The following is an 18,268-nucleotide window of genomic DNA, read 5'->3' as shown; positions in this document are numbered from 1 at the left end:
ATATATGAACATGCAAAGAGATGGAGTGCATGGCTTGTTGCTCATTCTTGGAGAATCAAAGTAGAGAAGATAATGCATTTTGTGTGAGCATAAAGATGATGGTAATGAAGAAAACCCATTTTCCATTTTGTGCAACATGCAAACGAATTTCCATTTTCTTTTTAAAATATAAAATGACTTTAACCATTTTAATTCAAAATTTTGTTTTCTTAAATTAATTAATTTAATATCAAATATTCAATTAATTTTTGCACAATAATCATCTTTATATATTTAAATCATATTTAAATATTTATTATCTTGTTCCGTTTAATTTGACCGTTTCAAATTAATTTCTCAAGCTACCATAAAGCTTATCCATTTACAAGCTAGTAGGGGACCTCGAGGACCTACAGATCATAGGCTCCAATGATTCGAGATTAATCGGCTAAACTCATTAGTTCGATCTAACCCCCATTCGTTAACTAATGGGACACTCCACTATAGCTCATAGTTAAACTCCCCTCACTGTAGATATATTATGTCCACTTAATAACCATAATCAGTAAGTCGATCCTTCACGGGTTGTTCGTAATCACAACTAGGTCAAAAATACCGTTTTACCCCTGTGACTACATCTTGTTCCTTAAGTTCCTACTGATCCTCTAATGAACAATTCTGATTTATAATCTCTATGAATTAAATCCTTTCTCTGTCATGAGAAGGCGGGGCCTCGATTTTTCAAGATCTGGAGTTAGTACTTAAGAGAACAACCTATCTGCTAACCTTAAATAGGGTATGAGTGAATTCCATCTTGCAAGGCTATGTCCCCAGCTATTCATCGGGTCTTATCCCCAAAATGGTAAACTTATTAAGCAGTGCTGTTGGACTAGTCACATCGTTTGCAGATCAAAGGATAATCCCAAACAAACAGGAGTTCATAGCTAGCCTAGGATTAAGATCGAGTTAACCTAGGTTATATAATAATGAAATAGTCAGTTTTAACAGTAAACGATCGTTATAAAGAAAAGTGACTATTTTTGGGGTCCAGTCTATATGCAAACTCATTCCGTAGGATGCCCCCACTCTCATGTTTCAACATGAATGATTTGTGGATCACATCGTTTGTATCACGTTACAACTTCTTGTAACAACTACAGAGTGGGCCACATCCAATAGTGTTACCAGGATGAGATACCCAATTTCATCCATATAGTTATTAGACCATTTAGGCTATATACTGTCAACTTGATCCTATTTATGTCACTACATAAAGTTACAACATTCAGATTATAGCCAAGGATGCGTTTATTGGATTTTCATAATATGATGCAAAATCAACAAGTCATTGTTATTGATAAAATAGAATGTTTAACACGAACTGCGAGTTCTAGGACATTCCCAACATGGATATCTGTTAAGAACATCCTCAAGTATCTACGGAAAACGAAGGACTACATGCTTGTGTATGGTTCTAAGGATTTGATCCTTACAGGATACACAAACTCTGATTTTCAGACTGATAGGGATTCTCGAAAATCCACTTCAGGATCAGTGTTCACTCTTAACGAAGGGGCTATAGTATAGCGAAGCAGCAAACAGGGGTGCATCGCGGACTCCATCATGGTGGCTGAGTATGTAGCGGCTTGTGAAGCTACTAAGAAGGCCTTTTGGCTTAGGGAATTCTTGATTGATCTGGAAGTTGTTCCAAACATGTCAAAGCCCATCACACTTTATTATGATAATAGTGGTGCTGTGGCTAATTCCCGTGAGCCTAGGAGTCATAAGCGCGACAAGCACATAGAGTGGAAGTATCATCTCATCGAGAGATTGTGCATCGAGGGGACGTGATTGTCACGAAGATAGCTTCGGAGCACAACGCTGTTGATCCGCTGACGAAGGCCTTCACGGCTACTGTGTTTGAGGGTCACCTGCCAAAAATGGGTCTATGGGACAAACCACAACTGGACTAGGGCAAGTGGGAGATCTTGTATTGGGCATGTGCAAAAGGTTTACAAGTTGAATCGGTCAATTTATGGACTGAAACAGGCATCTCGATCTTGGTATATAAGGTTTGATACTGCGATAAAATCTTATGGCTTTGATCAGAACGTTGACGAACCTTGTATCTACAAGAAGATCATCAATAGTTCAGTAGTTTTCCTAGTGTTGTATGTAGATGATATCATACTCATTGGGAATGATGTAGATTTACTGACTATAGTTAAGAACTGACTAGCGACCCAATTTTAGAATTGACTGCAGTTTTGTGTACTTGTAATTTGATTATCTTGTACACTTCACTAACTTTAGGACGAGTGGGAGATTGTTATGGTTGATGCCCTAAATCTTGTAGGGTCCTATAGTTTATAAACCTTGTATGAACAAACTTGTATGTTGTAACACCCCGCAAATTTTTTTAGTAATAATGTAATTTCAGTAACTTTATTATTTGGAATTTCAGTAATTGTTATTAGTTGGAGGGCATTTTTGGAATTTTGGACTTCAAGTATAAGTGCGGAAATTTAATTGTTGGCGTGAAATTATTCAATTTGAAATTCAAATCGACAATTAATGGCAGAAATTAATTTTCTTTTGAAACAGAAAGGAATTTAATAGTATAAAACGGAAAGGAATTAATTGTAATTATATTTATTTCCTTTTTTGTTTTTTTTTTTTTTTTTTTTTATTAAAAAAAGTCTAACCCCATCCCCCTTTTATTCCTCACGTTCGTGAGCCCGTCCGATGCCGCCCAAAGCCGCCGCATCAGTTTCTCTTCATAACCTCCGTCCACTACTGCTCAAGCACCGTTCGCTTTTACCGTCACTGGATCTATCGATTTGAGTAAGATTTCTGCTGTTTGGGTTTTTCTTCGGTTGATTCTTGAATACTCATTTACTTTTGGCATCAATTGGTTGATACCCATTGTGTTTCAACTTTAGATTCAAGTTTGTGAAGGTATTGTGGTGTCGTACAGTAAAGTTGGAGTTTGTTTTAGCGAGTTTTGGTAAGTTTTATGCTTTGATTACCCTCTTGTGGATTAATTTTGGTTGTTGAGAAATTTTGAAAGTTATTTGGAAGTGATTTTTTTGACGAAGCTACATGTGGATAATTTATTTGAGACATTGGTAATGAAGTATGTATTTGATTCAAGCTTTAATCATGTAAGCCTAAATTCAAATTATGATTAGGGGGTTGATTCAAGAATTTCATTCAAGATGTAGAAGAGTTTGGTTTGCTAATTATTTGGGCTTAAGATTGGAGGTTTGGAAGGTGAATTCGAATTGGACCACACCTTAGGTAAGGTTATCTGGAAATATTTTGTAATATTTGGGTGTTTGGAATTTGGCGTTAACTATTAATTTTAAAGCTTGGTTTATGTTTAGGCTTGATTAAGGATTCAAGAATTTCATAAAGATTCAATTGCTTTTTGGTTCGACCTAATATCAAGGTAAGTAATCTTACTATTGGAACTGCCCATGGGCCATGCATTAGATGTATGCTAGCATGTTAAATGAAGGTTATGACAGAATGACAACATGAAAGATTGATAGTATAACATGATTAAAGTATGTTATGTTACGAGATCCGAATTATTTATTTATGCACATAGACACTTGAATGCAAGTATGAGATGGTATGTGCTTCCATGGTTGTATTTGATCTGATGATGTTGAGGTATACATGTATGTTGTAGAACCATGATGTTGAGATATATGTGTATGTTGTAGAGCCATGATGTTAAGGTTTATATGTATGTCATAGATGCGTACAGTGATGATTATGATGTTGATACTGTGCAAATGTCCTTACTGATTAGTTAGATGCCATTAGATTTTGTGTTTTCTTCGGGATTCACCCGTTTGTGTCTCCTTTGGGATTCACCAGTTTGTGTTTCCTTTAGGATTCACCAGTTTGTGTTTCCTTCGAGATTCACCAGTTTGTGTTTCCTTCGGGATTCACAAGTTTGTGTCTCCTTTGGGATTCACCAGTTTGTGTCTCCTTCGAGATTCACCAATTTGTGTCTCCTTCGAGATTTACCAGTTTGTGTCTCCTTCGGGATTCACCAGATGTAGTGGGCATACTTAACTACAGTAGAATAAGACTCAGTCTTTTTCTTGTTTCATGTGCATATGTGTCCCATGAGGACTAGAGCAGTTTATATGTTTTACTAGAGGTAGGTATCTAGAGGACATAGATGCCCAGCCTGACCCCAGTAGTGGGTTACTTACTGAGTATTTTATACTCATTCTTTCTCATGTTGTTGTTTCAAGTAGAGTAGAGATGCACTGGCGATGGACAAGTGGAATTCGTGATCGAGCCACTAGGACTAGTTTTTACGCTTCCGCATCATGAAATTTAAAGTTCTTTTCATGTTTCTCTTAACTTTTAGTTTTGATGTTTAAAACTTACTTTTAAGAATCGTTTTTCAGATTTATTTATTATCCTTTATGATTTATGGGTACCCTACTATTGATTTAGTATTTGAATTTAATGAAAGTCTTTTGAACTTACCTTTTTTTAATTAGCATTTATTTCGCCATAACCGAGTGTCGTTTTGAGTTCCATGCATGCATATATTTAGTAACGACCTAGCTTAAGTCCTAGGGGGTCGGGTCGTTACATATGTGATTACTAATATTTGATATTTTATTCACTTTGTCTATGAAATATGTGCTATTTTAGTTGCATTAACTACAAACCAATAAACTAATATCCAAGGTTATCGTTGTAACTTAAACATGTATGTGGATACATACATGTGGATCGTGTTTAAGTGATAACCTAAATGGTCTGCAGTATATGGATAAAGTTGGGTACCTTATCCTTGTGATACTACGAGTATGACCCGCTTTATAGGTGTTACAAATATTGTAAAGTGCTATAAATGATTTGATCCTGATCATTCATGTATTAGATATGTGAGCGAGGATATTCTATACAAAGGAGTTTGTATAAGACCAGACCACGAAATGCTTAGTCTCATTATATAACGTCGTTCATAATAGAGACTTTCATTTCACTAGGATGACCATAGGTAACATGAACTTAATGAGTGAGTTGTGAACTTCTACCTATGAGGGCGGTTCTTTGATTTGTATGGGAGAGAGTGGCCAGATCGCCGACTCAACAAGCCTACCATTTTGGGGATTCGTCTGATTGAGGAGCTAGGAACTCAGCTACATAAGATGAAATTCACTCATTCTCAAAGCAGGGGTAAGTAGATAAATTACTCCCTTAAGAGCTGATTATAGGTCTTGAACAAGGTGGCGCCACATCCTCTCTTGGCCCGAGAGGGGTTTAGTCATAGTGGGATGATGATCTATTGTTCTTTAGAGGGATTAGTGGTACTTAAGAAGTTAGAGGTAACTACAGGGGCAAAATGGTAATTTGGTTCAACTGTACTTATGAGCTATTTGTGAAGGGTCATCGTACTGTTGACTTGTTATATCCAATGAACACAGAAATATACATGTAGTGCGAAGAGTACAACTATCGATCTTTAGTGAAGTGCCTGACAATTAACGGATGGTGGATAATGTAACTAAGAGTTTAATTAATTATTCACGTATCATTAGAGCTTCAAGCTATAGGTCCATAAAGTCCCATTGGTAGCTCAAAAGGATTTAGTTGAGAATTAATTTTTGGGTTAATTTGAATTGTTCAAATTAATAAGAGGGAATTTAATGATATATATTGGTTCAATTATATATGATATAATTGACATAATGTATTTGATACATCATCGCTTATTTGGAGGAAAAAATATTTGCATGTGATTCAAATATATTATCTATGAATGTGATTCATAGTTGTTAAATTTAATATAAATATGATTTATACTAAATTTCACAAAATAGAGAAAAAAACTATAGGTTATAAATATAATATGATAAGTTGGTTATCATATTTATTTATATTATTAATTATTTGGATAATTAATCCTTTTTTCTCTCTAACCACCTTAGTGGGAAATGGTTAAAGAGCCTAACATGAGCTTCAAGAGAATGATTCGGAGTTCTTGCAGGTTAGTTGGTTTTTTTGGTAAAATGAAATAAATAAAATATGATTTTATTATTCCATATCTAAGCTACATGAATTGTGGAGAATCTATACGATAGATTGAAAGCCTATGCGATAGACATTAAGATCTACATGATTGAGTGTTCTTACTATACGATAGTGTGTTCTTCCTTCAATCGTCTTTCTCCTCTAAACTCACAAACTCCCTCCTAACTAAAATAGTCAGAGCCCATTCTCATCCTGAGAATACCAAGGATACCAATGTTGGGATTGGTGTTCTAATTCTCCCAGAGTTTCGTTGTTTTGTAAAGATCCACATTGTTTGATGAATAAAATAATTGTTATTTAATTCTGGCATTTACTCATATCTAATAAACAAAGCCCCTTGGTAATCTTATGTGAACTTAAGCATGTATATGTGATATACAATTGGATCGTGCCTTAAGTGATAACCTAAATAGGTCTGTCGTATAAGGATTAAGGTGGGATATCTGATCCTGGTGACACTACGGATACGACCCGCTTTGTAGAGGTTTGCAAGTGTTGTAAACTACTACAGATGGTAGATCCTGACCATTCATGTGGAGACGTGCGAGCGGGGGTGTCTGATAACGGGTAGAAATGCACGTTATTACAATGCAAATAAGTAAAACAATGAGGGAATGCAACGGTAGAAATATACAAAATCATGTCTAAAGGCGTTAAACTGAGAATATTGCGATCGTATGTGCCCATCGCATAAAAGCAGCTAACTTACTTACTTTGTGCAGGAAAAATGCGTTGGCGCAAGTAAAATTGCGATCCAAGGAATTGGGTGTCTGCGCGCATTGAAAGATTGCGATCACAAAGTCATGCGATCGTATGCGTTCGCAAAAATTTGCTAAAAAAGGTGGCCGCATAAAGACAGTGCATCAAGGTGACAACATAATAAATCATGATGGGACGAAAATATGATGACGGTCGAATCCGAATTCAGTTGACAATCCATTAACGCCACACTGTAGCAAGTACACTCAACTTTTGGTGACCATTAATCAGCGCATCAGAGCAGAAGATTTAATGACCGCCCATCATTGCAATCATTAGAATGAAAAGCTTCTTCACCTTGAGCTCTATAAATACCGGAGGACATGAGTATAAAAAGGTTAAAAAAGTTAAATCATATACAAGATAGTTAGCCGTTAGCCTATTCGTAGTCATTCTTATACTTAGAAGATGGAAACGAGCCAACAGAAGAAGATGCCGAGAGATCATTCTCGGACTGCTCGAAAGACTATCGGGAAGTGCTGCAAAAGGGGAGAGAGGCTAACCCTTGCGAAAGCAAGGACATTCATCTAGACAGAGTTGGAGTGAACGATAGTGTAAAAGGCCACGGGAAGTAAGACATTGCTACTGGGCTTTTTATCTCTATATTCTATTGCTATTCTGTATTCTGCACTTAATCCATAGACAATGGAAATCTCATTTCAACTTATGTTCAATCTCTCCATACTTCGCATGAGTAGCTAAATTTTCGAATGGGTTGAGAAGTACTTAGCTAGCATGACCTAAGATTTGCACTTTATGCGATCATCTTGTCTTATGTATGCGTCAGTCACCCTTTAGAGATACTTGAGAGAGTAGTCTAAAGAAAGAATCTAGACTTAAGAGAGTCAGATTAGAATCTAGGCTTGAGAGAGTCAGATTAGAACTGCATAAGCAAGAGATAGAAACTTAGACATAAGTTCTATTTGCTATTGCGCATTGCATGCACCCTAGAAATGGGATATGGTAGTATGCGGTCACCTTGTGTATGTGTGCATCATTCATCATCGTATAGATAAGAATAGAGGCTTAGACATAAGTCCTATCGACATTTTCATATACATCGCATGCGTCCTAAAAATAGGAATTATGGCATTTGCATTGAGAGATGACATACTGTTGTTTGTGTGTAGCATGATCGTATAACTTGAACGCAATCTTAGGAAGTGTTAGCTAAACCCCTTCTCAGCTCGTTCATCGCATACTCATTGATTCTCGATTTCATCAACTCTTTATTCAAATCCGTTGCATGGGAAATATTCTTTATCAAAACACCATCCAACTTATTTGTTTTTGCCATCGCAAAGGAATCAAATTTATTGTCGCCTATTTACTTAGTAGCCCTTGTGTTCAACCCTGGACTTACTAGAAAACCTAGTGAGATTTATACTTGGGTCTTATTAGGAAAACTTGCATGTGCAACACATAACACATCACCGTAACTTCACATCATAATTGCATCACATTTACAACACATCAGTGTCCTATACAAAGAGTTTGTATAAGACCTGGACCACGAGATGACTAGACTCTGTTTATAACACCGTTGATACTAGAGACTTACATCTCATCTAAACGACACGACCTCAATTTTGAGTGTTTTGGGAACCCCTGCCTTTGAGGTCAGTCCTTTGATTAGTATGGGTGAAAGTGGCCAGATTGCCAACTCAACATGCCCACCTTTTTGGGGACTTGTCTGGTCTGGGAGTTGGGAACTCAATCCACAAGATGGAATTCACTTCTTTCCCGAAGAAGGGATAAGTAGAGAGATTGCTCCCTTAAGGGCTAATCCTGGGGNGAGTTGGGAACTCAATCCACAAGATGGAATTCACTTCTTTCCCGAAGAAGGGATAAGTAGAGAGATTGCTCCCTTAAGGGCTAATCCTGGGGCTTGAACATAGTGGCCACAACTTCTTTTTGGAAGAGATGACTCAGTCATAGTAGGATTATGACTTATGTTCATTAGAAGAATCAATGGTACTTAAGGAGTTAGATGTAACTATAGGGGCATAACGGTTATTGGCCCAGCTGTACTTACGAGCGATCTGTGAAGGGTTGTCACACTTCTGATTGCTTAAGATGGACACATAATATATCTGTGGTAAGGAGAGTTCAGCAATCGGTCTTTAGTAGAGTGCTTGGCAGTTAACAGATGGTTGATCCCGTGACTAAAGAGTTTAGTGAGTTGTTCACGTACCGTTAGAGCTTCGAGCTATAGGTCCATAAGGTCCCCTTGGTAGCTTAATGGATTCAATTGAGGATTAGTTCTTGGTGTTGATTTGAAATGTTCAAATTGACAAGAGGTAATTCGATTATATTTGATATGATCGGTATAGTGTATGAGATACATCTAGTGGAGGATTAATGTAAATGAGATTTACATTAAGTACCATGGAATAGAAAAAGAACTATGGTTTATATGTTTCATAAGATGAAATATTAAAACTATAGGTTATAAATATAGTATGATAAGTTGATTATCATTTAGATTTATAATAATATTAATTATTGGTGGTTCATGGTAACCGTGAGATAAAAGGAAAATTGTTTTCCTAATTTTAGTAAGTTCTTTGTCAAAAAATTGTTTTGGAGATTCTTCTCAATCGGAATCTCACCAAAAGGAAGTTGTCAAGTAAATACAATTTACTAAGCGAGAGCTTGAGCGAGCTAGACGATTGTGTAGTGTTTTGTAAGCGATGGACACGGAACTAAGCGATAAGCTAAACGATTGCTTAGCTTTTGCTAGACGATGCTTAGCTTTTGCTAAACGATTGGGCATCGACCTATACGATAGTTCCAGTCTTCTCCCACTTGCTTAATTGTTTACACGATTGTTGTTTCCTCCTTTTTCTACCTCAAATCAAGTCCATACAGATCCCACCCTCTAGATTCTCACATCGAGAATACCAAGGTGGCTTTCGTGGTGGTGTCATACTCAACTCGACACCATCGAGGTTCTATGGAAGTTGTTCGTGCTGTTGGGGAGTTGTGACCGAGGCGATTGCTGAGGTCGAGTGAATGGTGTTCGTGCTGTGAAGCGGTCATATTGGACGAGTGTTCGAGGTTACGGTGTTCGAGCATTCGTGAGCAAGAAGCGTGGAGACGAGTCTAATTTCTCCTTGTTCATTTGTATTTTCATGCTGTAATTTCTGTAATGAATGCATAACCATTTGTTTGTGTTTCGACTGTAATTTATTAAGTTCATACATGATTGTAGTTTGGAATGATCTATTCTGTTGCTCATGGAAATCCTCGTGATCGATTTCCTTTAATTAGTATTAGAGCCAGGTTGTTCTGATATTCCAAATTACAACTCTATTGTGAACTTCATTTGATAGTCGTGGTGGGTTTCTCCATTTGTGTTTAATTGTTAAGTGCATTTGTGGATGAAGTTGATGAATGTTTCGAGTGTAATTGCCTTTAGTTAAAGCTTTCTTTAAATTACAAAGTGTTAATTTGTAAGGGCCCCTATGTTTTTGGGCGTAATTAACCGAGCAATTGAGTCTTTAATTCAAAGAGTTTGAGTTAATCGAGTAGTTCATGATGAATTTTCGAAGCCTGGGGATGCAGTTCTCAACGAAGAAGACCAAACGTTGGTCGTATTGTGTAGCCTAAGGTAAACGATTATTGGGATTTAACTAAGCGATCGTTTATATTTTTCTTAACGATCGTGTAGTATTTACTAAATGATCGTTTAGCTAATGCTAAGCGATGGGCTAAATCGTTTACTCTATCGTGTAGCGTTGGTTGCCCGATCGCATAGGCGCTGGAGGTAGACGAACATAGTGGGAGCATGTGATGCTCATCGTGTAGTAAAAGGCGCACGCTAGACGATTGTGTAGTTAGCAAGCCTCATCGCTTAGTTGCTACCTACACCATCACGAGTATGCAATATGGAGGCGCTAGCTAAGTGATCACTTAGGCGATGGTGCTTCACGACATCATAGTCGTTTAGACAATCGCAGAAGGTGAGCGCTGTGTGAAGTGCGCTAAACGATCATGTACCTCAGGCTTCATCGTTTAGTAAAAGGTACACGATCGTGTAGTAATTGCTAAACGATCATTTAGCTCTGGGAGCATTGGTAAGAGATAGAGCAAAGCGTTTGTTTTATCATGTAGACGATCGCGGGGAGTTTAGTATACGATGGTTGGAGATGCGATGCTTTGCCTGAGCGGTTTAAGACCCGGTTCGTCTGTTTGAACCGGAGACTCCTTGTCTTTGTAATAGTTTGCTTTTATTTTGTGTTTTTAAGGCAATTTTACCTGATTCATCAACATTGGTTTATTATACATGTGATGTATGGTACTTATATGCCAAAGTGTTTGACATATAGTTTAAAACCCATCTTAGGTTTTGTAATAATTCATGCATCATGTATTGTAAATGTTATAATCGAGCATGAAGAAATTACTTGAAAGCATGTGCATGCATCATGAAATATAAGAGTTATATTTAGCATGCAGTGAGCATTATTATGCATCATCCTTTTATTATAAGTGTTATAGTCTAAGGGTGAATGGAAGCATGTTTTGCTTATTTCATTGCTGTTTTGTATAAGTGTTATATAAAAGAAGTAGCAATGAATGGACAATGCATTGAGAATGACACTTAGACTGTTTATAATCGTTATGAATGCCTTGCATATGTTAGCTTAGCATTGTAGTGTTGGTTTCCGTTTATAAGTGTTATAAAGGACATTAGACATAAAATCAATAAGACAGAGTTGCATGCGGACTTAGGGTGAACTTAAGTTTTTTTTAAAAGGGTTTTAAAATTGGATTGAGATAGACCTAAGTTCAAGTGGTTCTAAAGAGTTTAGTAACCTAGATTAATCTTTTAAAATCAGTTTAATAGAATTAAATTGGTTGGCATAAAAGATTAAATTTGTTTTAAATCTATCTATAAAGGACCTTTTGTCTAAGGCGGGTCCTGGCTAGGCTGAGGTTCTTAAGTTGACGGAAACGTAACACCCCTACCTGGGAACCTACTAGAAAGGTGAATTAGATAGATTTTCAACAAGCATGCAACGATTTGGTCAAAGACTAAGTTAAAGAGTTTAATAGATGATGATCAAAAGTTTTTTAACTATCCAAGGTAACCGTTACTCTTGGGCAAACCTAAAAGTCACTTAGTTAAAATCATTAGCTGTGTTTTTTTCTAAGTAAACTAAACCCTAGGTTATAAAATACTCAGTGGGAGGAAGAGATATATCTGATACGTCTATGATTCCACTCACGTGTCTCCCTGTATGTTCACACCGTGAGATTCATGCTTGGCCGTGTGGTGCCCTGGGAGCATCCCCCTTCAGATGGTGTTTGCATGAGTCAATATCAAGGTGGACAGAGAGAGTGTTTATAGTAAGTGGGTGAAGTGTGTGTGTCAACACGTCCTATGGTCTTTGTCATTGGTTCACACTGTGAGATCATTCTGTACTCTCTCGTGGTGCCCTGGGAACATCTCCCTTCGAATGGTTTTTGTGTAGTTGGTCAAGATCAAGATGAACTCCAGAAATGGATAGGGTCGCTTTAGGTTTTGTCCCAATCGAATTTTTTCCCTTCGGATTGGCTTTTTGGGGCATACCTCTAGGGCCTAAAATGGCGGGTCACACTTATGGAATATTGTTAAGTAAGTTAATGATCACTTGGCCAAATCAATGATGGCTAGTCGTTATAGAAGCAAGAGTTGTTATGATATTAGTGACTGGTTGAGAATTTCTCAATTCAAAGAAGGGATAACTGACCTCCCTTCAGCGGCTTTTGTCCTAAACCTTTGAAGTTTCATTGTGAAACTAGATGTCACATGGGGTTCATATTAGTTTTGCTAAAACCTTATTGGATGTTGTTTTGTTTTACAACGAGTATTTGCTTAAAACCTAATGTAGGTCAATGTGTTTTTCTTTTCAGTAACTTGTTAGTATTTATGTTTAGAGCTTTTAAAATGACCGATTACTTACAGTGGAAAGAATCATGTGAAACTTATTTCGTGGCAAACGATCTCGATCCCACTACTCTCCAAAAGAGGAGACAAGACAGTAAATCTGATTTATTGGTCTTGGAGACGTGTTTGGTAGAGAATGATGATTCTGCATGGATCTTTGATTCAGGTGCTACAATCATGTCAGTTCCTCTTATCAAGGATTCAGTTCCTGGAAAACGTTGCCACAAGGAGATATGACTCTTCGAGTCGGCACTGGTAAGGTTGTTTCAACTGTTTCTGTAGGCAGGCTGAAGTTATTTGTTGACAAAAAACGTTATCTGTTATTGGATAATGTTTTTGTAGTTCCTCATATTAAGAGAAACTTAATCTCGATTTCTTGTCTCATTGAATAAGGCTATACCGTCTCATTTTCTAAGAATAAAGTGTTTATTTTCAAGAATGACATAAAGATTGGTTATGGTTCAATGGAGAATAACTTATATGTACTAAGGCTGTTAGTCATAAAAGCCTTGTTTAACATTGAAATGTTCAGTACGACAACAACAGCTAAAAGATCAAAGGTTTCTCCTAAGGAAAACGCCTATATTTGGCATCTTAGGTTAGGTCACATCAACCTCAATAGGAACGAGAAGTTGGTGAAAAGTGGACTTCTAAAGAGTTTAGAATAAAACTCCTTGCCGGTATATGAATCATGACTCGAAGGCATGATGCCCAAACGACCTTTTACTGGAAAAGGTTATAGAGCCAAGGAAGCCTTGGAGCTTGTACATTCAGACCTCTGTGGTCTGGTGAATGTTAGCGCTCGAGGTGGGTATGAATATTTCATCTTTTTCATAGATGATTATTCAAGGTTCGGGTATCTCTACCTAATGCAACATAAGTCTGAAGCCCTTGACAACTTCAAGGAGTATAAGGCTGAAATTGAAAACTTGTTAGGTAAGAAGATAAAAACACTACGATCTGATCGTGGTGGAGAGTATATGGACCTCCAATTCTAGAACTATATGATAGAACATGGAATTGCATTCTTGTTGAGGTTGATGCCCTAAAGTCTCGTGTCCTGTAGTTTGTAAACAGTTTGTACAAATGCTTGTTGTATAATATATGATATTTACTTCACATCTTGTATTTTTCTCAATTGCTTGTTTTATTTGCTTTACCAGAAACCAATAAACATAAAATCCCTGGTTATCTGTATGTGACTTAAGCATATATGTGGTGACATACATGTGGATCATGTCTTAAGTGATAACCAAAATGATCTATAGTATATGCATATAGGAGGGAAACTTTATCCTGGTAACGCTACGAATGCAGCCTGCTTTGTGGAATGGTCACAAGTGTTGTGAATTATCACGGATGGTCTGATCTTGATCATTCGTGTTGGAGACATGCAAGTGGGGGCATCCTATACAAAGAGTTTGTATAAGACCTGACCACGAAGTGTTAACGTCTCGTTATATAACACCATTCATGACAGAGATTTTACTTCACTAGGATGACTATAGGTAACATGACCTCAATCCTGAATGAGTTGGGAACTCCTGTCATTGAGGGTGGTCCTTTGATTTGTATGGGTGCGAGTGGCTAGGTCGCCGATTCAAACCTACCATTTTGGGGATTCGTCTGATTTGGGAGCTGGGAATTCAAATACACAAGATGGAATTCACTCCTTCCCCGAGGTAGGGGTAAGTAGATAGATAACTCCCTTAAGGGCTGATTCTGGGGCTTAAACAATGTGGCAACACACACCTTCTCTTGGCCTGAGAGGTGTTCACACATAGTTGGACTATGTTGTATTATTCATTAGAGGAATCCGTGTTACTTAAGGAGTGAGATGCAACTACAGGGGAAAAACGGTAATTTGGCCTAGCTGTACTTACGAGCATTTGAAAAGGGTCATTGTATTGATGATTGGTTATATCCGATGGACACAAAAATATATCCGTGGTAAGAAGAGTTCAGCTGTTGGTCTTTAATGGAATGCCTGACAGTTAATAGATGGTGGATCTTGTGAATAAATAGTTTAGTCAGTTATTCACGAACCGTTAGAGCTTCGAGCCACAGGTTCATTAGGTCCCCTGGGTAGCTTGGATAAAGTCGAGAATTAGTGTTTGGGTTAATTTGAAATGTTCAAATTGACAAGAGGAAGTTCGATTATATATGATATAATTGGACTGGTTAATTATATACGATATAATTGGCTAAATGTATGAGATACATTATTTTGGAGGAAATATAAATATAATTTATATCAAGTAGAGGAGAAAATACTATATTAGATATGTGATATCAAACTATAGGATAAAAATATAATATGATTATATTTATTAATTAATTGGTTAATTATATGATAATTAAGACAATTTCATATTCGGACGTGGGTTAGTGGGGCAGCGTCGGTTATTGTAACCGATGAATTAAAATGAAAATGGTTTTCATTTTGAATTGCCCGTCCTAAAAGAAATAGAGAGAAGCACACTGGTGAATCATAAACGACCGCTTAAGTATTTCGAGAGCCTATACGATAGTTGCTCTGCGCCTAGATGATCGTCCACCTCGTGCCTAAACGATCACTTAAGTATTTTGAGAGCCTATACGATAGTCGCTCTGCACCTAGACAATCATCCACTTCATGCCTAAACGATTGTACACTAGTTCTTACACGATCGGATAGCTTCCCTAAACGATCGTAGTGTGTGCCGAGTTTGCTAAACGATCATATACCATTTCCTAAACGATCGTGCTATAAAACCTACACGATCGTGTAGTTTCTCCTAAACGATAAGCATCGTGCTATGCGATAGTGCCTTTTTCCCTCTCACTTGCTTATCGCCTACACGATCCGTGCTTCCTTCTTCCTCTACGAAATTCACCAAAGACCACGCTTTGGGTTCTCACTCCGAGAATACCTGGGACTCTTTTCTGGTGGTGTCATCCCCGTTGCGTTCGTGAGTTTGCGGTTGTGCGTGCTGCTGCAGTCGACGCTTTTGGTGGGTGTTGGCAGATCGCGTGGAGGTTTTCGCTGCATTGAGTTTCAAAGTTTGAAGAACGTCTTCGATTGCTATGGCAACTCTCTCTCCCTCATTTATTTCTTGTTCAAAGCATGCCTTTAATTGACTTTTAGTTTTCATAACTGTACGTTTGAAAGTATATTGTTGTATTTCGGTCATTGTGAAATTGGAGCAATCCGAACGCGCTCATGGAACTCTTCAATAAGAGATTCTTCAATCTTAACTCTCGGCCCTGGTACACCTCAGTAGAATGGTGTATCAGAAAGGAGAAACAGAACCTTGTTGGACATGGTTCGGTCTATGATGAGTTATACTCATCTTTTAGATTCGTTTTGGGGTTTTACAGTGGAGACTGCATGTTATATCTTGAACAATGTTCCCTCGAAAAGTGTTTCTAAAACACCTTTTGAGTTGTAGAGAGGCCGTAAAGGTAATTTACGCCACTTCAGAATTTGGGGTTATCTGGCACATGTGCTAGCAGCTAACCCAAAGAAGTTGGAACCACGTTCGAAGGTTTGCCTCTTTGTAGGCTACCCCAAGGAAACAAGAGGTGGATACTTCTATGATTCGATTGAGAACAAAGTGTTTGTTTCTACAAATGCTATCTTCTTGGAAGAAGACCATATAAGGGATCATAAGCCATCAAGTAAGCTCGATTTGCGTGAGACCTTTAGTGAGACTGAGACTGCTGAGGGTTTAACAAGAGTTGTTAAACAGGTCGACAGATCAACAAGAGTTGTTAAGGTCGAAACATCTAGTCAACCAGCTTTAGAGTTGAGACTGCCTCGATGTAGTGGGAGGGTTATGAACCCATCGGATCGCTACATGGGTTTGACTGAAGCCCAAAACGTCATTATGAATGATGTGGTCGAGGTTCCGTTGTCCTTTAAGAAAGCAATGAAGGATGTTGACAAAGATGAATGGGTTAAAGCCATGAACCATGAAATGGAGTCTATGTACTTCAATAACGTCTGGAAGCTTTTTGATCCACCTGATGAGGTGAGACCTATTGGGTGTAAGTGGATCTATAAGTGAAAGAAAGGTGTAGATGGAAATGTGCGAACCTTTAAGGCTAGACTGGTGGCAAAGAGTTGTACCCAAGTCAAGGGAGTTGACTATGAGGAAACTTTTTCACCTGTTGTCATGCTCAAGTCTATCAGGATTCTCCTATCCATAGCCACATTTTATGATTATGAAATATGGAAATTGGACGTCAAGATTTCCTTTCTTAATGATAATCCTGAGGAGACCATCTATATGACTTAACCAGAGGGGTTCATCGTTCCGGATCAAGAGCAAAAGCTTTACAAGCTTAATAGGTCCATTTATGGGTTGAAACAAGCATCTAGGTCTTGGAACATCAGATTTGACACTACTGCCAAGTCGTTTGGATTTGATTAGAACGTTGATAAGCCTTTTTATACAAGAAAATTATCAACAACTCAGTAGCTTTCCTGGTACTGTATATGGATGATATCCTACTCATTGGGAATGATGTAGGGTATCTGAATGATATTAAGAATTTGCTAGCTATCCAACTTCAAATGAAAGATTTGGTTGAGGCACAGTATGTTCTAGGGATCCAGATCATTCGGGATCGTAAGAACAAACCCTATCTCAGGCATCGTACATTGATCAAATATTGATCAGGTATAGGATGTAGGATTCCAAGAGGGTTTTTTTATCCTTCAGGCACAGAATCGTTTTATCTAAGGATCAATGTCCTAAGATACCTCAAGAAGTTGAGGAGATGAGACAGATTCCTTATGCTTCTGCCGTAGGAAGCTTGATGTATGCAATGTTGTGTACCAGACCCGACATTTTCTATGCAGTAGGTGTTGTCAGTTGGTATTAGTCCAATCCAGGATTTGGTCACTAGACGGCGGTCAAGACGATCCTTAAGTATCTTCGGAGAACGAGGAACTACATGCTTGTGTATGGAGATAAGGATCTGATCCTTATAGGATACACGGACTCTGACTTTCAGACCGATCGAGATTCTCACAAATCGACATTGGGATCAGTGTTTACTCTGAATGGAGGGGCTGTAGTCTGGCGTAGCATCAAGAAGGATGCATCGCAGACTCCATGATGGAAGCCGAATACGTAGTGGCTTGTGAAGTAGCTAAGGAGACTGTTTGGCTGAGGAAATTCCTTTTAGATTTGGAAGTTATTCCAAATATGGATTTGCCTATCACTCTTTATTGTGATGACAATGAAGCTATGGAAAATTTGAAGGAGCCTCGGAGTCATCGTCGGGGTAAGCACATCAAATGTAAATATCACCTGATTAGGAAGATTGAGCATCGCGGTGATGTGATAGTCACGAAGATCGCATCGGAGCACAACGTTGCTGATCCCTTTACAAAGGCTCTCACGGCTAAAGTGTTCGAGGGTCACCTGGAGAGTCTGGGTTTGTGGGATATGCGACATCTTGTCTAGGGAAAGTGGGAGATGATACTGGGGTATGCCCTAGTTTATTTTATATTGTATTGTACATTAGTCTCCC

The sequence above is a fragment of the Benincasa hispida genome, chromosome 6 (assembly GCF_009727055.1).
Source record: "Benincasa hispida cultivar B227 chromosome 6, ASM972705v1, whole genome shotgun sequence".
Lineage (NCBI taxonomy): Eukaryota > Viridiplantae > Streptophyta > Magnoliopsida > Cucurbitales > Cucurbitaceae > Benincasa > Benincasa hispida.
The sequence above is the reverse complement of the archived record's forward strand: the minus strand, read 5'-3'. Positions refer to the sequence as shown.